This window comes from Euprymna scolopes, chromosome 32 (assembly GCF_053919585.1).
Source record: "Euprymna scolopes isolate OS-2025 chromosome 32, ASM5391958v1, whole genome shotgun sequence".
NCBI classification, from domain to species: Eukaryota; Metazoa; Mollusca; class Cephalopoda; order Sepiida; family Sepiolidae; genus Euprymna; species Euprymna scolopes.
Genome location: NC_136513.1, coordinates 31615161 through 31641514, shown reverse-complemented (window position 1 = coordinate 31641514; position 26354 = coordinate 31615161).

The following is a 26354-nucleotide window of genomic DNA, read 5'->3' as shown; positions in this document are numbered from 1 at the left end:
AGGTCATATCCATTACCAATCACGAAATTGTGCATAGGCAAAAAATATCAATCAGACTAGACAATACCATCAGATAATTACCAAAACAGCCTCAACCACTGGCTGTTCGGAAACATTATTTTTTCGGACTACTATCCTCATCTTTAGTATTATTCACACAGCGTTTCGTCCGATGTAGCCTCCAACTATCTGCAGGTGTAATTAGTTGAATTCGGAACTATTTTGGTCAAACTCGGAAATCTGCACGGAACTTTTGATTAAAACGGGGGTTGCATGGGAATTCAATTTGATTAAAACCGGGGTAGCATGTGCTCGTTCCATAACCCACGACTAGGTATAACTACTTTAAAAATTCGCAAATAATACAAGACATAGTATTGTTCAAAATGAATAAAATACATAAAAAATAAAATAAAATCTAAATTTCTTTAAAGTTGATTTTAAAAATCTAAAAAAAATATTATATCGTTAACTTTTATCTAAAATTCTTGCTAAAATGTTGGAGAGTTGTGCATTTAGGATTAGTTAGACTAAGATGAATGTACAACATTTGTTTTCATTTTGAATCCTTTTGACCCCTTAAAAGCTATTTTAACCGGCTTAAGAAGGGTATAGCTTCACGTGTTTCAGGTTGCACTAGTGCATAATATTTTCAGGTTGCACCAACGCACACAAAAATGCCACGTAAACAAAAATATATATCAGCTAGCCTAGACGATAAAGTCAGATAGTTGACAAAACAGCTTCAAGCACTGACTGCATGGTAAGACTATTTGATTTGATTTGATTTATTTGTTTGTTTTCGATTTAATTACTGACAGGACATTTCTCGATATCCTAACTGGCCAGGTTAATTGGATAATAATGGCCCGGCAAGTGAAGCAGCTATTGGTGTAATTGGTCGAATACGTGTTTTCGTATTTTAGGGTATGAAGACAGAGGAACGAGCGAGAAGTAAGTGTGCGCGTGTGTGTGTGCGTGAGAGAGAGAGAGAAAGAAAGAAAGAAAGAGGTAAAAAAGAAAGCGAGCACAATCAATGTGATGCGGGGAATTTCTAGGCAGGTGCTTGTTTAAGAGGAGAAAAGGAAAGAAACTGCTGATGGGTGTGTCCCTTCCCGATGACAAACAACTTGAATCGCTGAGTCGTAAGTCATGGCGATTTATCTGTGCAATTGGTGCGTGTAATACCTATGTTCACTAGTAGGAACACCAGACGTTACTCAGGAATCAATAAGAGCTCTCGTGTATTCGTTCCTTCAACTCCGAGCTGCAAGTTACATCAATATTCTTACGTTTTGATTTTTAGAATAAACATTACCATCAACATATATACAGTTAAAGATGCCCAAATGTAAAATCAATATCGCTATTTTTATGAAGTAATGCAGTGTTTGCTCTTTGTATAGGGACATTTTTTAGAATTCCATACCCCGACGGAAAAATATAGGATTTGAAGTAGGCGGGATAAAACCTTATTCGCCTTCCAAAAAAAAAAAAAAAAAAAAAAAAAAAGAAAAGAAAATAAAAAAAAAGTTCATCGCCAGACCCGGGAGTTGATTTACGAAGCGGAAACACGGAAGTGAAACAGAAAAATAAAACGATGAAATAAGATAAAGAAAGTAGGACTTAAAAATTAAAAACTTCAATTCCCTGCAACCTCTTTCCCAGAGAAGAGACATTGCGAGCCTGTCTCTTTATTTGTGCTTAAACCGCAACGTAGATTCCATGAACAAAGCTCCTTTCGCAGAACTGCACGCCTGCGGAACTTTCTATTGTTAGTTTGTTTTCCAGCTGACTACAATTTGGTTGTATTCAAGTCCAACGTAAACAAATTCTTGATCAACTGTCCCATTAAATAATCCAATTTAACACATTTCTACTACTAATGATTACTAAGAAATTAACCCATTGACTACTGTACACGCAATAACCCTAATCCTCGAGTGGGCTTCAGGCCTTGATAAGTGGTGACCCCTTTTGTAAAAAAATATATGCTGACATAAATGCATAACGACTGTTATTTTGAATCAAATAAGAAGAAAATACAAATTGCTGCAATGAAAAAAAATTAATAATTTAAATAGAAACTGAAAAAGGAATCGAAATAAAAAAATATTACACTAAAATAATAAATTGAACAGTAACAGAAGACATTGAAATTATTGGAAAGTAAAGTACATTGGTGTAATTTTCTAGTGTAGAAATGGCCCCAATTAATGCAATACAAATTCCATTGAATTGGAAAGCATAACTAAAAATTTCAATTGAAGTATATTTAATCTTAAAATTTTTTTTTTTGATTTTTGAAACTATTTAATATATATTTATTCTCTCTCTCCCTCTCTCTCTCTCTATATATATATTTTTGGGACACCATATATATATATATATATATATATATATATATATATATATATATATATATATATTGAGGTGGTTCCTATCTAGCCGCACTGATGAGCTGTGAAACAGCGAAACAGTACTGTATATGGATGACTATAATAATTCTCATCTTGAGTTGACCATATTGAGAAGTGATACACGAATTACCATTAGCGTATAAGCGACGCTCTTTGTGTAAACAAATCGAGCTTAGGTAATTCAGACGATGTCAAAACGTCGTTAAACTCATGACTCCGCCGATAGCGTAGTGGTTAGGAGCCTTGACTGTCGTACAAACGGTCGGGTTTCGATCCTGGCTTGAGGTAAGTACCTGTCTAGCCGCACTGATGGGTTGGGAAACACCAAAACAGTACTGTATGTGAATGACTATATATATATATATATATATATATATATATATATATGTATGTATGTATGTATGTATTATTACCGTTTTATCTGTTGTAGTTACACATGTTTCTGTTACCGGATCGTATCAACGATACAGCATCTTCATCAGCCTGTAACAGAAGTAGTTATTAATATTTGGAAAGACACACAGCCACACACACACACACACACACACACACATATATATATATATATATATATATACACATACATATATATATATATTCGTATATAATCTCTCCCTATCTTTCCTGCTCACGCACACAGACTTACACATATAACATCATTTAAGCTTTTTTTTATCGCCACAGGACTTCTTTTTTTTTTAATAGACAAATGCCTGAGGGAGTATTATACAAAGATGATGTTTCAGAGTTTTAGCTTTGTACGGCAGCTAAATCTCTCTATCGGTTCAAAATGTTGACATCCAGCAACAAGCAAGAGCAAAGTAGCCAGCAACAAGTCAAACTGCAGACCAGCTAAATGCGGGTACTGGTCTCCCGCTTTATGTATATTTTTTTTAAATCAGAGATCAACATCTCCCAGAGGGGCTGCCCTCACCACGCCTCACGGGAGCCCTTTCCATCCCACACACACATGGAAATGAACACATGCATGCATACAGATGTATACCAACATACGTATGCATGTGCACGCACATGCAAACATACACACAAATACGCATATACATACACATGCACATACATACGTACACATAATACACATGGAGGAACATTCCAAAAGTCTTAAATACTCAATGATCAGGACGATGATGATGGTGATGGGCATGATTAAAAAAATGGCACGGATTTACATCTTGTTCTTATTTTTACAAAAATGTTTCGCTATAAGACTATCACTTTTGGTGTAGAAAATGAAGATGATATGGACAAATTCACACATTATTTCACAAATAAAATCGACGACGAGTCAAATGTAAACACAGTCCAACCGACATATATTAAAGATGCTTATTCTTTTTTTTTTGAAATAAAAAGTTTTGTTGGGACTAACACTTTTAGTGTAGTAAATATGGACAAATTCACACATCATTTCACAAATAAAATCGACGACGAGTCAAATGTAAACACATACATACATACATACAAACATACATACATACATTTAAACAGACAGGTGAGATTTATATTATAGATGATGATATCTTTTAAATTTAATGCGCTTCATATTATAAGTATACCTAATAAAGTTATCTACATTTGTTAATATTATTATGTGATTTCCATTCTTCATGTCGATTTGTCATTCCCTCTACTCTACTCTAGTCATTCCGCCTACTCTTCTCGATTTTCTATTTTCCCTTCAATAATATTTCTTATGCGTTTGTGTGTGTGTTTTTCAATTTTTTTTAACCTTTATTTTATACGAATTCAGATGACCTAACTATTAATATGTTTAATCGTAACTTTTTTCATAGGTTGATGCGTATTTATTCTGGTTGCATTTAATTCTATAGTTATAACTTCTGGTCGAAATTATATTCAGAGTGGCATCGATACAAACATTCGTAAAATATATTTTTTCTCCTGAGTTAGGGCCTGTCTTACTGATTGACATTTTCTAAAGTTTTATTCTAAGAAATTTACTTATTTAATGTTCTTATTGTGAATCGATGTACGATTAAAATTACTAGTGTGTTGCTTATATATAATATATGATTATAACAATTTTTCGAAATTATGTTATTGCTGTATATTTAGTCACATACTTTCAGATGGTTAGCTTAAAAACCTTATAAAACTAAATTTTCTTATATACAATATATAATTACTAGCAGGAGTACCAGGCGTTGCCCGGTTGCATGGAGGTGTGTGTGTAAGAGGGAGGTGGGTTGTGGTAAAGTAAACATTAAGCGAAGTAATAACCCTTTTTAAATATATATAAAAAAAACTTCTTCCAGAAATCGGCAAAACCAAAAAAAAAACAAAAAAAAAACAAAAAAAGAAAACAGCGAACAAACGAAAAACTTATTTAAAAAAATCGGAAACAAACAAAAGCATAAATCAGGGAAAAAATGATGGTCGTGTTCGGAACCCCCCCCCCAGCTAAAAGCGAAAAGCAAAATGGCATTAATAATCGGTTTTTATTTTTTTTTTATGGGGGTCACCACTTATCAAGGCCCGAACGCCCACACTGGGATAAGGGTTATTGCGTGTACAGTAATCAATGGGATAGTATTGTAGTAATCATTAGTATTGGGGGTGTTAATTGAGTGTCTTACTTAAGGGGGCGGTTTGTCAGGATTTTGTTTATGTTGGACTTGAAGGACTCCAAGTTGTAGTCAGATGGGAAACAGGCAAGCGGCAGAGAGTTCTACCGGCGTGCAGTTCTAAGAAAGAAGCTTTGCTCATGGAATCTACGTTTGGATTTAGGCACAGATAAAGAGTGGAGAAAATTATTGACAGCATTTTCAGCCAGACGGGTGTTTCTCGTGAAAGATTAGCGAGGGTGGGACGTGGGATTGGAGCTCAAACGAGCACCTGGCATAGAAATAACGATAAAACAAATACAGGCTCGCAACGTCTCTTTTCTGGGAGAGAGGTTGCAGGGAAGAGAAAAGGGGAACCCCCCCACTAAACCACGAAGTCTATTTTGTACTCAGTCAAGGCAGGATAGGCATTTTTTAGCAGCTCCTGCCCAGATGTGGCAGCAGTACTCCATCCCTGGACGTACTTGACTTTTATACAAATAGAGAATTGCATTAGTAGTGAGATATCTTCTGGAGCGGTATAAGGATCCCACCATTTTCCCAGCGTCCCTGGCAACAGATTTGATGTACGTGTTCCCTTTCAGATCAGGAGTAAAGATCACACCCAGAACCTTGTCAAAACATGGAGACTCCCCAAGACGAGATCCATCCATTTCAGTTGATGCCAGATGGGGATCAGAGCGTTGATGAAGTAAAGATAGAAGCTTGGTTTTGGATGCATTAAAAGTGACCAGCCACCTCTTCCCCCATTGTACCACGCGCGCAAGATCAGAGGAGAGAGAATGAGAGAGAACTTTGTAATTTACAGCCATTGATGTGTTGCCATAGATGGTCGTGTCATCAACATAGATATCAACGAATGATTTAAGTATGTGTTTTGGGAGATCATTGATGTAGATAAAGAAGAGAGTTGGGCCCAGGATTGACCCCTGGGGACTGCAGCATTAATACTGTGGGCCTCTGATTTTTGCCCATCAAATACAACTCTTATGAACCTATCAGAGAGAAATGATTTAATTATTGAGAAAACATGTCCAGTAATACCGTAGCTTGAAATCTGGTGAAGTAGGCCCTTTAGTCCCTTATGCGCCCATTTTATTTTTTTACGCAACTACGATGTAACGAAAACCAAAACCGGTGTTCTTTCATTACTGTCTTTTGTAGAGGATTCCGGAACGGTGTTAAGTGGTGGCGGGAGGAGGAGGTTTTAATTAGAGAAAAAATATTTTACCACTTCCATTGATTTTAACCGCTTTTGGTGATTTTTTCAGCAGTAACAATATAGGAATCTACGATTATCAAGGAAGTGGAGAGGTCTATAACACACACATACACAAACACACACACACACACATATATATATATATATTTATATATTATATATACATTATGCATTGTTTTTAAAATACAATTATCCACTGACACGTGCTTCGGCGTCTACGACTCATCAGAGTGGCTGAATCTAGCGAAATTCTAAATCGGGACCCCATGGTAAGAAGCCTAACACTAACCACACGCCCACCCCGTTGACTGTTCGGATATACCGCGATTTACATAGATCTTACTTGTTTTTGTTTTTGCAATAAGCTTTGAATGAATTCAATTATTTACGAAAGTGCAGGTTAACCTAAATATGAGTTGGGAATAACTTTCTTTTTAACTATTTTTTTAGCTATTGTTCGTTCTTTTAACTGACCTTATTTTAATTCAGTTTTCATAAAAAGAAGTGAACAATCAAAATTCATTTTACTCAAACATATCTATTTTATATTAAATTGAACAATGCGAAATTCTACATTCCATTTCTGCCCCTATTCCTGAACCTTGTTTACAAGGTTCGAATCTCTGTCTAATCTCATTTTTACTTAGTTAATGTTTTTCTTACAAGAAAAGGGAACCTTTCTTGTAACATACATAACAAGAACGTTTAGGTGCATATAACGTCTCATTTGTGTTCTTGTGTGTGGAGGAGGAGGAGGGGGGTGATTTACATTTATATATAAACAGCATACCTTTTGTCATCTGTTAACACCACCAAAGTTAGATTTCATAATCTTTTATTCTTCAATTATTGTCGGAGTTGCAATTTCACCATTGTCTAACCCCCCCCCCCATCCTCCAACTCTTATCGAGTGAATTACCTCATTCCATGTCCTGCCCTGTTCCTATTTACAATGCCTCCCCACGGGACAGTTAGACACCAGGGTCGTTTTTTAACATGGAGAAAAGGAACAAAAATAAAAATCGTCTCAGTTGTGAAGGATTTCTCCTCCACTGACAGAACAAGAAATTGAAGTGCAGCATCTGAAGAACAGATACTACACTTTGCCAACTGCTTTCAACAAACTTATCCCACGATAACTTCCACAGTCGGTCCTGGGCCCCTTTCCCTTGTACAGTGATATAAGAATTGCATTAACCCACTCTAGATGGACGGGAACACCCCTCCATACATCAGTGATAAGATGAAGAATTTCATGAACAAGTTTATCACCCTCATGTAAGAGGACTTCCACAGGAATACCATCAAGCCCTGGAGCTCTCCCAACGTTCACTTCCTTGATTGCATCTCTAATTTCATTCTCAAATGGGAACACGGACATTTCATGGATAAACTTCTGTTGTGAAAACATTCATTGATGACGTCCTCATCAACATTAGAGGGGTTGTCAAAAAGATCAGAATAATGCTCGATCCAACGAAGGAGAATTTTGTTAGGATCCTTTATAAGGGCAATTCCATCACTTGAGAGTAGGGGAGATGTAGATAGTGTTTGAGGACCAAAAGCTTTTTTAAGCAAATGGTACATGCGTTTGAGGTCTTTACAATCAAAAGCCATCTGGATTTGGTTGGCGAGTTTAGCCCCCCACTGATTCTTCATTTGGCGGAGTCGCTTTTGGAGAGTACCCTTTTTTTGCTTTAAGTGACTGTCAGAGGGACTCTCGACCTTCATGAGAGGCAGCAGACAACATCTTATGGTGCAACTAATTTTTAGCACTTAAAAGTTGAGTAATCATTATCATCAAACCAATCACACCCCCACACACACACACCCAAACACACACACACACACACACACACACACACACACACACACACACACACACATATATATATATATATATATATATATATATATATATATATATATATATATATGCTTGTGTATGTGCGTGTATGGTGTAACTTGACAACATATTTCAGCCGCCGTCCGATAAACACGGGGTTGCTCTTTTCTTCACGCACAGTTATATTTCGAATTGTTCATGTCTGTTTATTTCTACCACTACCATACCAACCACCGCCGCCACCACCACCACCACCATCATCACCACCACCAACAACAACAACACCAGCAATAACAACAACAACAACAACAAGAAAAATAGTTAAAAAAGAAATACACTACAAAACACACACAAAAAAAAATCATTTTGTGTAATTCACATTTTCACAGGTTTCGTTTATTTAAATCGTACAGATGTTTCAAATAACCAGGTACCAAAAAAAACAAAAACAAAACAACAAGGAAAGATTTGGGATCAAAAATTTGATCTTTTCTTTTTTTTGGTTATTATTATAAAATCCAATAAAAAAAAAAACTTAAATTTAATCCGTTTAAATCCGCTCTTTTGTCCGAGTCTTCAAGTTAATCACTATAGAAAACACACGCTAGAAATTTTGTTTATTGGACTGTGTTTGATTTAATTTGCTTAAAAGGGGGAAAAAAAATCCGGAGATCAGCTACTGGAAACATTAGATTACGTGTGTGCGAAAGAAAGAGCAAGTGCGATCACTTGTGTGTATGTGTGTACGTGTGTGTGTGTGTGTGTGCGCGCGCGTGTATGTGCGTGTGTGTGTGCGCGCGCGTGTGTGTGTGGAACGTCGGCTTCGGATGAAGTTTCTATTGACATGAAACGTCACTTACGATAATGTCACGACCCTTCCGTCTCTTATTGTTACGGACGTTCAGAGACATACCAGCTTCCGCGGTAGTCGACGTGATGTTCTCTTCGGTAAGATTTTGGGTCGTTCATCTTTTTGTTCGATCCGACGGTGGACATGATTCGCCAATCGGAATTTTATTTTGATTAATGGATTACCAGTTATCAAAGAAAAAAAGGAACTCGAGCATAAGGGTCGGAATTATCCTCAGTTGGGAGTAGTGTTGAGACGATGAAGCGAAATTGGATTGAGAATCGAATATATCAGGACTTTTTCCAGTATCGGAATCGATACCGAAATTGGAAAAATGTTTGCCTATTTCTCCGATGCCAAAAACGTTGAATGCAGATAGTTGCACGGAAACCCAAACAAAAAAATAATTAAACTCCCTTTTTCCAATGAAACAACGGACATTTATTCACAAGTACTTTATAGGATAGCGCCTTTTCTCTTATTAAAATGGCCTCTCGTATTCCACAATGTGTTTAACAAGACAGTGCCATGTTGAACACGCAGTATTATGTCTTTGTCGCGTCATGTCTATGGCGCGCCTTTTCCTGTCGCTCTCATCACACGTGTGTAACACGTTAATCCTCGCCCTTTCAACAAAGTTGTTTATTTTTTAATCATCCTTTTCTTTCTGTCTTCCTCGTTGTGCCGTCACGTCTCACACGGCTAGGTCATTTGCATACAGCTACTGATGCTATCATACGTGCGTCCGCTCTCTGTAATAATAGGAGGCAAAATGGAATGAACTGGAAAACACAGTTTCCAAGAACGTCGACTAAAAACAGAACTAAAAGGAAAAATAAAAGTGCACGCCAACGTCTTAGATATGCCATGAAATAAAAAAATAAAATCCAGATAGATAGATATATAAATAGAAAAATAGATAAATATATAGATAAATAGATACATAGACAGATAAATAGACAGACATATAAATACATAAGATTGATATATAAATATATGGATAAATAATTAGCTAAAGATATAATTAGATAGATGGATGAAGAGATAGACAGACATATTAATATATACATAGTTTAGTAGATAGATAGATAAATCGATAGAAAGATAAATAGATGGATAGATAAATAGATAGATTAATAATAGATAGATAGATAGATACATACATATATACATACATAAATAGATTAATAGATCAGTTGATAGATAGATAGATAGATAGATAGATAAATTAATATATAAATAGATAGATAAATAGATATAGGTAGATAGATAAATAAATAGATAGATACATACATACATACACACATACATACATACATACATACATGTATGAGTAGATAGTAGATAAATAAAAAGATAAACGATAGATACATAGATAAATAGATAGATAGATAGATAAATTGATAGACACATAAATAGATAGATAGATACATACATACATGTATGAGTAGATAGATAGAAAGATAGATAAATAGATACATACATACATGAATAAATAGATAGATAGATAGATAGACAAGAAATAGATCGATTTATAAATAATAGGTAAATAAATAAATAATACGAAGGTGATCAAAACAATTGCACTCAAAGGGACCGTAAGAATCGGCAATACAGACGCATGGTTGATGTCTTTGAAATTGCGGCTGAATGTCCGATACGTGATGGGATGCTCCACTCACAAGAAAAAAAGAAAAGAAAAAGAAAACAAGAAATAAAAATGAGAGCACACATACCATTTTTAAATGTGAATGTCTAAAGTTTATAAGTAAATAGTTGCTGACTTTACAATTTGTTAGATTTCTTATTTATTGTTTCTTTTAACTTTACACCCTCTTTGCATATTCTGGATAAATACATGGAGTTGATAAAGTATGTTGGGAGACCGAATTTCTTGTTTGGTTATCAGTTTTCTTGACTTTCCTATTCGTGAAAAAAAAATGCAACATATGGACATCCATTAGATAAGCACGGGGTTAATACGAGCTGTATGTATGAGCCTCTATACCAAAACAGAAAAAAAAAAAAAACTTTAATGTTGAAAAAAAGTTTCATGAATTTGTTTGTATTGAATTATTTTCAGTACGACTTCAGTTTTTTTTTGTATTTTTATTTGCAATTACGTAATTCTTTCTGAGAGACTCTTAACTATAGACAACATTTACAATGTAACTTATTGTAAAAGGTATATATTTACTGTGGCATCATAGATTTAGGATTTACGTCACGTTTCAAAATATGAATTCAAACTTAAGCGATAATTAATAATTAATTAAATAAATGGCTAAAAACCTATAACCTATATAACACCTGTAAGTACCTATTGGCTTTTAATATAAGTGTTTATATATTACTAGCAAGGTCACCCGCCGTTGCTCAGGACGGTATAAGACAATAAGAAAAAAAATTGAATGCACATATTATTCTTAGGATGAAGGAATTTTCGATGTCTATGTATTATTTACCATCTGAGCAAAATAATATTTTACCTATCCTAGGACGGGTATTATATCTATGAAATAATTTTACTTCCCTAGGACAGGAAATTTACAGCACGTATATGGAAAAAAAAACTCCTTACCTAGGGCGGGTAATATAAAAAAGATATTTAAAATAATTTACATAATATGAATTCAAACTTAAGCGATAATAAAAAAAAATAAATGAGTAAACACCTATAACCTATATTACACCTGTAAGTACCTATTTGCGTTGAAAATAAGTATGTATATATTATTATAACAGCTGGGAGGGCCTATAATACGTGTGCTAAAATATCTGATTCATACTGATATTACTATAACTAATGTCTAGCATAAGTTGTGATTAGGTGATTTAGGTGCGAACCTATCCTTGTTTTATCGTGATTTCCATGGCAGGTGCTCGTCTGAACTCCAATCTCTGGTACCCTCTCGCCAATCTTTAACGAAAAACACCCGTCTAGCTGAATCCACTGTGAAAAATTTCCCCCACTCTATATCTGTGCCTAAATCAAAACACGGATTCCATGAACAAAGCTTCTTTCTTAGAACTTCACGCCTTTGGAACTCGGTTCCGTCTGCCTGCTTCCCTCCGGACTACAACTCGGATGTGTTCAAGTCCAATGTTAACAAATTCCTAATGAACCGTCCCCTTAATTAAACACTTCAGCAAATCTCCACACTAACGTAATGTACTGGCAATAACCCTTATCCCTGAGTGGCTTCCGGGCCTTGATAAGTGGTGATCATTGTGTAAAAAAAAAAAAAAAATTGAAATATAAACCCTGATAACAAGGACTAGCCCCATCGCAATTGTGTTACATTATATAAGACACATAATCAAGTTACGATTGATTATCTTCAATCTTGCCTTGTTCAGTATTAGTGAGAAAAGATATCTAAGGTCTATACTAAGAAATGCACATATATTTTATATGTATGAAAGAGGGTATTTAAAGTTTATATATATTAATATACACAAACACATACACGCACACACATATATATATATATTTGTGTTGGGTAATCGGAATCGAAATCGGGAATCGGAAAAATCGGAGCTTTTTGGGGTATCGGACTCGGTATTGGAATCGGAAAAAAATTGAGCCTATTAACCGATGCCAAAACGATTCCTTTACTTATCTTTTTTATTTGATTTTGGTTTAAGAAACATCTTCTACTGCTTGTTGTAATAATAACCTCATAAATATTTATTGATTTAAATTTCCAGTAAGACCATCATCTCTAGATAACCCTCTCGCAAGTGTGTTTTTATGTTTGAGAAAATATATACACATTTAAGGTGTGTGTTTTTACAGTAATCGAGACAAAAAAAGCAATTTTATAGTAAAATACTTGGAGATTTATAAAGAATCGGAATCGGTAATTGTATCGGAATCGGGGAAAACAGTGGAATCATCCTATTATTCTTAACCTTATGTGAACGATTGCGCATGCGCAATCATGAAACAGTTGACAAACAATAAATATCCAATTTCCTCCAAGTACCAATATTTTTTTGGATGCCTTAGCAATCTTTATTTCCGAATGGAAACCGATTTAAAGATTTTCCCCAAGTCTGAATACCACATATTTCACATTTCAAGTCAGTAGATTACAAATTCCTTCATTATACAGATTGAGAATTGTACGATCACACACACATTTTACCCTTTTATATATATATATATATATATATATATATATATATATATATATATATATATATATATATATATGTAGTCATCCACATACAGTAAGGCATCAGTGCGGCTACCTTAAGCTAGGATCGAAACCCGATAGTCCAAACAAAAGTCGGAGCTTCAAACCGTTGCACTATACGGCTGCTGCTATGTGGGCAGGGAATTAACAATGTGTATATCATATATATATATATATACATATATATATGTAAATACATATGTACATATATATATGCACACACATATATATATATATATATATATATATATATATATATATATATATATACACATATATACACACACACATATATCGCATTCAAAGGCACTTAATTTTCTTTTATTTATGAGTTACTTTCAGTAGTCCGGACGGAAGACGTAGCCCCTAGTATAGGCAAAATAATAATCAAAGAACAAAATATCAAAACAGATCCTGGTTAACCGTTTTTCCTTAACTATTTCAACAATATATATATATATATATATATATATATATATATATATATATATATACATATATATATATATATATATATATATATATATATATATATATATACACACACCAATATATATATATATATATATATACACACCCACCCATATATATATATATATACACACACGCACACCCATATATATATATATATATATATATATATATATATATATATATATATATATATATATCTGTAATGTCTGACGTCACATTAATCAGCTGGACGTTTTTCACAAAAGCTGTCTACGCTCCATATGTGGTCTTAGCCTCCGCGATAAGGTATTAAATGCCGAATTATTCACAAAATGCAAAATATCTGGCATTGAATCATTCCTTATTCAATCGGTGGACTGGTCATGTATTGAGGATGCCCGATGACAGAATTCCAAAAATTGCGATGTACAGTCAATTTGAGGGTGGTAAAAGAATTGTCGGACGTCCTTGGCTTAGGTACAAGGACTAGTTGAAAAGTAACTTGTCTGCAGTGAACATACCATACAGGAGTCTTAAAGATGAGGTGAATGACCAAAAAGGATGGAGATCAAGGTGTTTTGAAGGTCTCCAGAGGTTTCAATCTGAAAGCTTAAGGCAACTGAAAGAAAACAGAGTAAGAGCAAAACGACTAGCAGCCGCACCAATATCTGCAGCGTTAAATCCACATTTATGTTCTATTTGTGGCCTTGTTTGAATGGGAAGAAGAAGAAGAAGAAGAAAAAGAAGAAAAAGAAGAAGACTAGGAAAGTAATGGCTACGTTCGCTAATATCGCATTCAAGGCACTTAATTTTCTTTCATTAATGAGTTACTTTCAGTAGTCCGGGCGAAAGACGTAAGCCCAACCTACAGTAAGTTTCAATTCCTCCACTGATTGTACCTATTTACAATACCTCCCCACGGGACAGAGTTAGACACCAGGGTCGTTTTTTAACGTGGAGAAAAGGTACAAAAATAAAAATTGTCTCAGTCGTGAAGGACTGCTCCCCCACAGAAAGAGAACACGAAATGGAAGTGCAGCACCTGAAGAACAGATACTACACTTTGATCTTGGCCTCCACTGATTGTAGTATAAACATAAGACCACTTATATTTTTAGATATAAAAAGTTAATATATTGATTAAACTATATATATATATATATATATATATATATATATATATATATATATATATATATATAGCTCTATATAAATAAAATGAACTCATTTTTCCCGTCTGATTTTGACATTAATAGGATTAAAAATCAAGATATTTCATGCAAATATAATATGCACAAACGGCAGAACAATATCTGAGGTGTGTTATAGGCTTATTATTTCTCAAATTCCTCGATAATCTTAGATTTCTATACTTTTTCTGCTGAGAAGTCACGGCCAAAATCGGTTAAGATCAATGGAAGTGGTAAAATATTTTCTCTCTAATAAATTTCTCCCCCCCCCTGCCACCACTTAACACCGTTTGGGGATCGTTCACAAGGACCAGTTGAGAAGAGAACACCGGTTTGGCGTCGTAGTTCTTTCATGATAAGTTATTTAAAATCACTAAACTAAGCTGCAGTGCTCTGTGGCGTAGTGGTTAGCGTGCTGGACAATTCACATTATATTTTCACGTTCGCGCCGACCTACCGTAGTATTTTTTTTTTTTTTCCATAAACAACTGGAATGGACTTTTCTTGGTGGCCGAACTGTTAACGTTGCAGATTTTTTTTTTTCACACATTATTTTCCTACTTTTACTCATGACTCCGGGTTTGATCCTTCCTACTTACCTACCATAACGTTTTTTAAAACTCCCCCCTCAGTCCCGGAAACAAACACTCGGGCAACGCCGGGTACCCCCGCTAGTATATATATATATATATATATATATATATATATATATATATATATATATATATATATATAGTGTGTGGGGCACAGCAACTTGCTTATTTAAATTTAATCATCGCTATATATATATATATATATATATATATATATATATATAGAGAGAGAGAGAGAGAGAGAGAGAGAGAGAGGTAGACAGATAGATATATAGATATAGATATATTTCGGTTGGAGCAGAGCAACTTGCATATTTAAATTTAATCTTAATTCCAAATAAGTAAGTTGCTCTGCCCCACTGTGTGCGTGTATGTATATATATATATATATATATATATATATATATATATATATATATATATATACATACATATATATATATATATATCAATTTGTATATGTCTGGTTATCTAGTTGTTCATTTGTGCAAAAATCGTAAAACTTTACTTAAAACCCATAAATGCTAACGAGGCCGAGATACCCTGCCTCCGCCCCACACACCGAAGTTTTCAAGTCGTTGTTCTCCTCAAATAGCCATACATCAAAGCATTGTTAAAACGGCTAATGTCGAAAACAGTCGCCGTATCGCCATCTGCAAGACTCATCAGAAAAAAAAAACAACAACAATAAAAAACAAAGTTTCAACTAAAACGTTCCGTACATAATTACACGCTGAATTATAAGCTATTCCTGCCTCTTCAACGCTCAGTAAAATTGGCTGAAATGAAATAGCAGACGTACGGTACCTTCCTTATTAGAATCGAACATCACACACATCTTTTCATTCATCTTATGTCTTTCGTTTTAATTAAATGATACAAGGTTACTCGGCGTTGTCCGCCAAAATGCGTCACTTATTTTTATTAAAACTTCTATATCTCCACCCGCCTTTCTATCTTCCTTACCCCTACTTAGCCTTTTTTTTAAGTTCCTTTTCGTCTCTGTTCATACACACATACATACAAAAAGTCAGCTTTATATAATAGATTCATTGAAGAATTAGTATAACGTTGTCCGGAAGCGAACACACGTTGTGTTCAGTTTCACTTGCAAATGAGATCAAGGGAAAGAAAAGGAAATAACCCCAACCCGCTCATTCTTTGTAGCAACAACATATATGTCCTAATTCTGCCCCCTACCCCCCGCTGTGACATTCCTCACGTTATCGATTTTCGGGCGTCCTGCACGGCTCGCATATGATCGCGAACGTTATCCACGTCTCTCATTTTGATAGTCCTTTTTCTCCGTCGGTGACGTCACTTCGCATGCTTTCACGTACACGCATCCGCGCTATGTTACATGAGTCGAAATTGTCTTTCCAGATTTGTACAGCTGCTACTACCAGATCAGGCTGCCTGAAGATATTGGTTTCCTGAGATGAAAGGCAGTTAACATTGATGCTTTTTGGCTTTCTACTTTCTGTTACAAAACATAATTATGTTCTCCAAAACCCAAATCAAAAACAACAACGTACCTTTTCCCCCTTTTCCGTCTTCCCATTTTCTATCTTTCCCACTTCTTGACTGGTTTCCCAACTCAAAATGTACCAAGAACTAATACTGTACCCCTTTTTTCTCTCCTATTGCAAAACTCATGAAGTTTACTGTGTTGAAGCTAGCTCCTGGAATAGTTGAAACAAATGATGATAATAATAATAATAATAATAATAATAATAATAATAATAATAATAATAATAATAATAATAATAATACCTATGTACTAGTAAGGTAAATAAGCTAATTTGTATGTCTTATTTCATTTTGTTTATATTTTCTTTCTGAACAAAGAGGCGTAAATTCAATAGCGCCTATGTGGAGCTTTCCTTCTACATGTTTCGGGACAATATCACAACACGAGATTATCCCCACCGGATTTTGTGGTAAATTCTTTTACATTTGTTTATTTTATTTAATTTTGTTTAATATAAGTTTATTTCAGTTAGTACTTAGAATGCAAATGTATGTCGACTATTCAAAAAGAAAAAAAAATATATGAAATCTATAACTAATAGGATTAGGTAATCTCTCGACGGAGACTTCCTCTCAAGGGCAATTGCTATTGACATACCAAAGGCCTTTGATAAGGTATGGCATAAAGGTTTACTTCACAAGATCTCCAGGTATGGTATAGTTGGAAATGTCTTCTCAATTATTAAATCATTTCTCTCTGATAGATTCATAAGAGTAGTGGTTGATAGGCAGAATTCTGAAGTTGTCAGTATTAATGCTAGAGTTCCTCAAGGGTCCATCCTAGGTCCAACTCTCTTCCTGATTTATATTAATGATCTTCCAAAGCACATTCTTACATCATTAGTAGACGTTTATGCTGACGACAATACAATCTATAGTTGCACATCGAAGATCGTAAACGGCCAAGTTCTCTCTGATTCTGTCTCCTCTGGTCTTGAGCATGTGGTACAATGGGGAAAGAGATGGCTGGTTACATTTAATGCATATAAAGCCAAACTTCTATCTCTACATCATCTATGATCTGATGTCAATCTGGCATCAATTGAAATGAATGATTCTCGAGTTGGGGAGGCTTCATGTTTTGACAAGCTTCTGGGCTTGACCTTTACTCCTGACCTGAAATTGATCATGTATATCAAATCCATTGCCAAGGTAGCATGAAGAATGGTGGGATTCCTCTAACGTTCCAGTAGATATCTCATTCTGGATGCAATTTTCTACCTATATAAAAGCTAGATACGGCCAACTATGGAGTACTGTTGCCACATCTGGGCAATAGCTGCTAGAAGGAGCTTATCCTGCCTTGACAGAGTTCAAAATAGACTTCGTAGCTTAGTGGGGTATGGCCTTTTCCCTTCCCTGCAACCTCTTTCCCACAAAAGAGACGTTGCAAGCCTGTCTCTACTTTATCGTTATTTTCATAGCAAGTGTCCATCTGAGCTTCAATCTATGGTCCGGCCGCCAAACTTCGCGAAAAGCACTCTCCTGATTGAAACCACTACCAATAATTTCCCACACTCTTTGTCTGTGTCTAAACCTAAATGTACATTCAACGAACAAAGCTGCTTAGTTAAAACTGCACGCCTATGGAACTTTCCTCCGATTGCCTGTTTTCCAGCTGGCTACAATCTGATTTTCTTCAAGTCCAACGTAAACAAGTTCTTGATGAACCTTCCCTCTAAGTAATCCCATTTAGAAAATTCCCACTACTTATGTTTACTACGCTATAATCACATTGACTAATGCATGCGCATTATCCTTTATACTCTAGTGTCCGCTCGGCTTTGATAAGCGGCGATTCCTGAGTAAAACATGTTCTGCAGAGCAGGGAACGAAAACGATAAAATCTACTATAAACAACAAACTAAACTATACACTACTAATTAACGATTGAAGACACAAAGAGCTTGAAAAATAAAAAAAACCTTCTACAAAATAACTGGATGCAACATTAACACTGTTTCCAAAATAACTGTTCGGCATTAAATAACGCGAAAATGGTTGATATTCCGTAAAAACCCAAACAAAACTTACAAATAAATATTTGAAAATATATAGAACTTGAAGCATATAAACTGTTTCCAAATTAACTAGATTCGGAATTAAATAACCCGAAAAAGGTTTACATGCCGTAAAACAAAACAACCCATTCAAACCAAATTAGTATAGTATTATTACGCTATGAACGGAACCCTTGTGACGAAACCTGGCCTGGTTCATCCTCAGAGAAATAGTAAACTTTAAACAATAGGTTCACAATGCCGTTCAGGAATATATCAACTTATTGTGATTTTTGTTTTGTAATTTACACATTTTAGCTGGATATACTAACACAAGACAACTACCCCTTATATAATAGACTAGCATGGGTGCCCGGCGTTGCCCGGATATTTGAAGGTGTGTGTTCAGCAAAAAAAAAAAGTGGTAGTAGGAAGGCAGGCTCGAACCCGTACCGCGACGGAGGAAAAGAACGGTGAAAAAACCTGACGTCGTTTCTGTTACGACCACCGGAAGTGACGTAGGTTTAAATTAAGGCTAGACAATCAGAGAGAGGATGACTTTCGACAATATCGGCAAAAAAGCGACACCTCCCTGTAGAAAAGTGCCCAATTGAGGGTGAAGAAATGAATGTTTTTAGCCAATTTTTCGGTATTTGTCGTCTGAAGGGTCGAGCTTCAAAACGATATTGATCTTGTGAAAATCCGTTGTATTCGCCGAAAGTTTTAGGCAGACATTAAAACATACATGCATAAATTTATATATGTGTAACTCAAATTTTCGACCCAAACCGAGTAAAAATCTTGCCCTATATGTAAAATTTCAAATGTTTAGACCAGAAATTGTCTGAGTAAATGTGGTAGAAACCGCAGAGGTCAATCTTTTAAAAAAACTTTTACTCCTATTATGATCCCTTATAATTTATTGTTTTGTGCTCAAATTAATTTATTAAGTTAGATCCATGTCCAAGGAACCTATATCTAAATTTCAAGTGTTTAGACTCAAAATTGTCGGAGGAGTTTGGCAGAGTTCTCAAAAGTCAAATCGTTGGACCTTGACTCCTTACCAGCCGAATTCCTGGCTGAAAATGGATTACAAACCTTTTCACAAATCTCAATACCCTATATATTAAATTTCGAGTGTGTAGACTGAAAATTGACAGAGTTATTGCGTTGGAAAATGTACACACACACACACACACCCACTGACACGTTCACTTATATATATATATATATATATATATATATATATATATATATATATATATATATATAATAGATAGATAATGTAATAAAAAGTTTGTTTTTTTTCAGATTGGAGGGGCAATTTGTTTACTAATAATTTAAAGAGCTGACCACAACCATAGCTTTGACCGACTGAGAGGAAACTTTTCTCCTCCTTTAAACTTCTCACTCACAGAAAAGATCTTACGAGTCTTTGGCTACTCTATCCTTATTTGCTTTGCCAGTGGTCTGTGCTCCCTTCCCTGCAAAGTTTACACAACAAATACCTCTTTTTCCTACTTCCTATCCGTGACTAAATCTAAATGCAATTTCCTTGACCAAAGTTTCTTTCCTAGAGCGGCCCGCTTGTAGATCTGTATACCGCCGGTCTGTATTCAGCTGACTACATGGTCATTTTCGAGTCTAATGTTCCTGTCTCACCGGGTTCTGAATAATCAAATTCTACCCAGTATCCACTGATGCAGATCTATACGCTGTTGTCTCAGCGACCACCTTGCATGCATCAAATCAGTTCCTAAGGTTGGCTGCGAGCTTCAATTAATAGATACTTGCAGTTTAAAACTAAAGCTGACTATTCACGCATGCATAAATTTATGAAACACATTTTGTTTTTATTATCACAGAGCCAGTTCTCTATTAAATAATACAAACATAGACACAGTTAAACAACCTACAGCTCATCAATCATATCTATTTTATTATCCTTCCATTTTTCCGTTTTAAATAATGCATTTGTCTCGACAAATATTATGGAGAGGTGCCCAGGAAATAAAAAAAAAACACAATAAGTCAATCCCAGGAATAAGGTGAGCTATAATAGAGGAATGCAGAGGTGTCTGAGCAATCCCAGGAATACGGTTAACTGTAATAGTGTTCTGGGGGTGTGTCCCGGCAATCAAAAGAACACAATGAGAAATCCCGGGATTTAAAGCGACCTCTATCCATAGTACCTGGAATGCGCCAATATTATGTCAATCAGCCATCAAAAATGGTTTAGATCAAAACCAGCAAAATGTATAATCAACAAAAGCAGGCGAAAATAAGGTAAGAAGGTCAATCAACAAGAAATATGATCCAGAAAGTTGCAAAACAGTAAACAAAGCTGGAGAGAAAAAGGTCAACAGGTCAAAGTTATATAAATAAAAGAACAGAGAGAAAAGGCAGGGAGGAGGCACAAAGCGAAAATACAGGTCAAGGCAGAGTTCTGCGATCCACCTTCTCTACCAACCTCCACCGCGCTCCGATATTAGTTGTCCCTTTTATTTTGAAGTGTAAAACTGTAAATAAACAAATCTGTATTAAAAACATAAAAAAGTGGCTCGTATTCATTTTAACACGAATTAAAGTTTATACGACCAAGAAAACTTGGCGAGCACAGCCCATTTATAGATGTAACACAAATATTAGTGATATCAAAGCGAACGTACCTTTTCCACCAAAATTGGTTCAAAACTCCAAACAACGTCTCAAATAATAGTGGGATGAGGTGCGAAGGATAGCTGGCTAACGAAAATATTAGCAGCAGCAGACGTCAAACCACGTATGGAAATTAGCAAGTGTGTGTGAGCTTGCGTCTCGAGAAAGGGAGATAAAAACACACCACGTGGTGTAGGAGAGAAGCAAAGCGCGCACCAGAGAAAATGGATGAGTTAATCGCGGGCGACAAAGCGCTGGCTGGCGCCGAGTGAAAATGCGAGGAGACAGAGACTTTTAAAAAAGCACGTTTGTGCGGGAAGAGGCTTCGGGAATATAATGACACGGGTTGTTGTGGAATATCCACGAATAAATGCATTTCATTTGCACTTAAAATAATTCCGCGTTGGATTTTTTTATTTTCATTTTTCCTGATACGATACCCACGTTACACTACTATGCAAGCCTTCTTTTGTCAGTATATGAAATCATGTGTAAATCAATATAGACAGTGTTTATATAAGATTGTTATATCTCCGCTTGTGGCATCGAGTAATTGAGGGAGGATGATAGAAGCTTTGTTATCTTCGGTAGCATCGATGAAGTCTGGAGGGGCGCAGTTTATCATTTCTTTTACGTTATTGCTGTGGCTATATTTTGGCTGACTATTTGTTTGTGGTTTGCGCTCTTTTATTTTATACGACTCGTTTAAACGTCGAATTTATGAGACCCGAAAGAAATTTCACTGTAAATTCGAAAATAATAAATGTTCGTATCTTCTGAAGTTCTGCCCACAGGGAAAATTAGATGTTAATAACTTAAATATTTTTAATTGCATTAGAACTGGGGATGTAACGATAAGAGAATTCACCGATTACCGATTAATCAGATATTTGATAATCTATCGATTACCGACAAACAGCCAATTAACACATTTTAATGTCAATTTATCAGCAAATGCTGGTTTCATAAATGATACTAATATTAATGTAATTATATTGCAAACGAAAAACAAGTTTACTCACTTTTTGCGTGTCAGTTCATGGAACGCACATGCGCCGGCTACACGGTATTTACAAAAAAGTGTCATGGTGCACCATCTTCGACTGGGCTTAATTGGAGGCAAATATACGTTAGCATGGTGAACATTTCTCTATTTTGGTTCTTAGAGAATTAACATTATTTTGTAGTTAAAATCACCGTAGAAATATTACTCTACGAGGGGCGTGCAGTAAGTAATGCCCCTGATCCACTTCCCATAGAAGTAGAGCAACGAAACATGGCACAGTTATTAGTTTTTCTCTGCATAGAAACCACCCAGAGGTATGCATTTCTTCCATCGTTTGATACAGCTCTGGAGATCGTTTTTGTAGCACACCCCATGTTCGTCTTCCAACCAAGACGTGACTTCAGAAATCAAGGCTGCATCATTTGGGAAACGCTTTCCTTTCAAAAACAACTTCATGGCTGGGAAGAGGTGGAAGTCAGAGGGTGGAAGATCAGGAGAGTAGGGAGGATGAGGAAGGATTTCATAACCACACGCCCGTGCTTCTGATGTGGCGACATGCGAGTTGTGGACCGGAGCGTTGTCCTGCAGGTACCATTGCTGATGTTGCCCTGCCTCTTGATTTGGATAGCTTCCCTTAATTTCCTCAAAAGTGAAGCATAATATGCTCCTGTAATTGTGGAATCTATCATCACTACTCCGCCCTGGTCCCAGAAGACTGCAAGCATGACCTTGCCAGCGGAGGGCTGCATCCGTGCCTTTTTTGGAAGTGGTTAGTCCTAGTGCTTCCACTGTATTGACTGGGCTTTGGTCTCTGGATTATAGTGATGCACCTAGGTTTTATCTTGTGTAATCAGTCTTTTGAAAACTTTGACTCATCTTCTTGGCACATCTCCAAATTCATCATCGAGCACTCAACGCGTTCTCGCTTCTGGAATGGTGTGAGCAACCTGGGAATCCATCTGGCAGACGCCTTATGCATATGAAAATGGTCATGAATGATAGTTTTTGCAGACCCTGTACTATTCTCGACATCTTGAGCTATTTAGCGAATAGTAATGCGCCGATCGTCCAAAATGGCAGCCTCAACTGGACGGACAGATGATTCATCAATGGAAGAAGGGGGGCAACCAGGTCTGGGTGCTGTTTCCAAAGACTCCCGGCTATGTTTGAATTCACGATGCCAGTGTTTTACAAGGTCATATGATGGGGCATTATCCCCATAAGTTTCTTTCATTTCACTAAAAAATTACTGTGGTGTGCGTCCTTTGAAATACAAAAACCGGATCACTGCTCGACATTCAACAGTCTCCATTTCACAGCTGACTCAGTTCAAACACCTATAAAACAGAAACCACAATTACTTCAGAGCTGTAATTTGCCACATTACCCATAGAGGTATAAATCAGTGCACATGCTAAATTTCAGTTAGATCAGACAACTGGGAGTGGGTCAAGAGCATTACTTATTGCCCACACCTCGTATATTTCAATTGTAATGTTGAGACATTGTTCAGTAAAGTGCGACCATGTATTCATTATCAGTCATACTCTTGTTCCTCATTTTTTGACTCGAGTTACTAGTACATATATATTTGTATTTTTTGGGCTTAGTGAAGATTTTAATTAGACTGATTAGTAATTACATAAAAATAACTAAAAGTTGATAACAAGCATCACCCATCATGGCCATCATTTTCTGATGGTAGTATTTCGATGTCAATCCTAAATAAAAGAATATCTCTGTCTGCAAATCATATCAAGCTATTAGGAATTGCAAAGAAGCAAAAACGTTTACAACGACAAATATGATAAACGAATCTTAGAAAAAGTTAATCTAAAAGAAGCAATACTTGCGTATAAGAAAGGGAAACCCAATACTTATTCAGGGGCAGACATTCCAGAAATAAGTGGCAGCAAATACGCACCTCCAACAAAACACCAAACTACTACAGAAAAATGTTGACCAAGAAGAACACATTAAAAATTAATTACCACAGGTTACAAAAAGGTAAATTATTTGATATTAAAATTATTGCTGTTGGTATTCAACCGTATTCTGAAACATGTGACACTGAATTTAATAGGCTTATTGCAAAACCCTGTCAAAAATACAGTATACCACCTAAGAAAGTACTACCGTGAAAAAATAGTTTTCGATATATACAGGGTGACCCCCAAAAAACAAAAGCTAAATGGAGGCGATATAAACATATGCTGTAGAAAGGAGAAAAAAGTCAAAGATCCTAGTGTTTTGATGTGATATTTTGAATATAATAAACTAGTTATGAGCAAAGTTTCATTTCATTCGAAAAAAAAACACTAAAAAACGGGTCCTAATTAGAGCTGGGGCCTTTTTTTTTGAAGTGGGGTCACCCTGTATTACAGTTTAATCGTCTTTTGATGAAATTAGCAGCATTTATTTGACTTCCGACAACTACTAAAAATAATACTCTATTTCTGACTTTTATAGGTCATCGGCTTTCAAATGACTTTAATAATGGGCTAGGTGTGGTTCATTTCTTGGTACGCACACACAGATGCAAGAATATGTGAAAAAAAATTGCAGAATGTTCTGTATGAGTATTACATCTTTCTTAGTCTTATGACAATCAGGAGCAAATATGGCTGCTGCTTATAAGGAATGTAGTTAAGGGTCACTTTCATGCTGCATATATTGCAACTTTCAATAAACGACTCATTATTTTCCCAAGAGGCTGCGAAGACAATCATTGCAACTATCAGATATATAGTCTTTCACTTTGATGAATTCCATTAGCAATTAAAAGATTAACTGACATACAGTATCAGCTTCATAAAAAAAAAAAAAAAACATAAACACATTCAGGAAGTAATCAGAAGGGTGAATTCGACATGTTATATGTTAGAAAGGAAATTACAAAACAAAGAGCTCTTGGAATGTGTGCTGTTACTAATGAGATTCCTACCTTAACAAATTACAAATTGTGACTTGTTCGAATAAATTATCCAGTCAGTGATTCCATTTGAAGAAATCATCAAAGTACGTGATCGAGCTTCAGCCATATTAATGATAATGCCTACAATTTTAACTCTGTGGTTATTTCTGTCAAAAGTTTTCTTATTTAATTAGGATATTCTTGAATTTAGTAGGAACCTTCTTATCATTGTTGAAGAATTCAGTGCATCACTGGGAACAAGATTTGAATCAGATCTAAATGATAAAAACAACACTTGTGGGCGTCTCCCTTAGATCCAAGTTTCAAATATATATATATGTATATATATATATATATATATATATATATATATATATATATATATATATATATATTTAAATGCTATGGAAAACACAATTAAGAATTAGAATCTACATTTTATACTTTCTCTTTTTGCCTGGCAGACCGCCCGGCAAACTACGCTTAAATATGATATTTTCATTAATGCAGATTTCGCATTTAATACTTTATTATACTGGACCCAATATATAGTAATAATTTAAAAAGAAAAAAAAATGACGCGTTCACCACCACCGAGTATAAAAAAAAAAACATTTAGCTTACGATTAATGTTTTCCTTTGAGGTTAACGCCTGAGCTATGAAGACATCTTTACTGTAAGGTTAAACATTAAAACTAACCGAAGTTGAGCGCTCTCGAATTCTAGGATACCATAAGCAAGGTTTGTCACAGCGAGCGATAGCAGCTAAGGTAAATCGCAGTAAAACTGTTATTTGCAACATTTCAAAGATCACTGAGAATTATGGAAAAACAAAATCTTTTGCTAGGCCCTCCCCCCACATTTCTC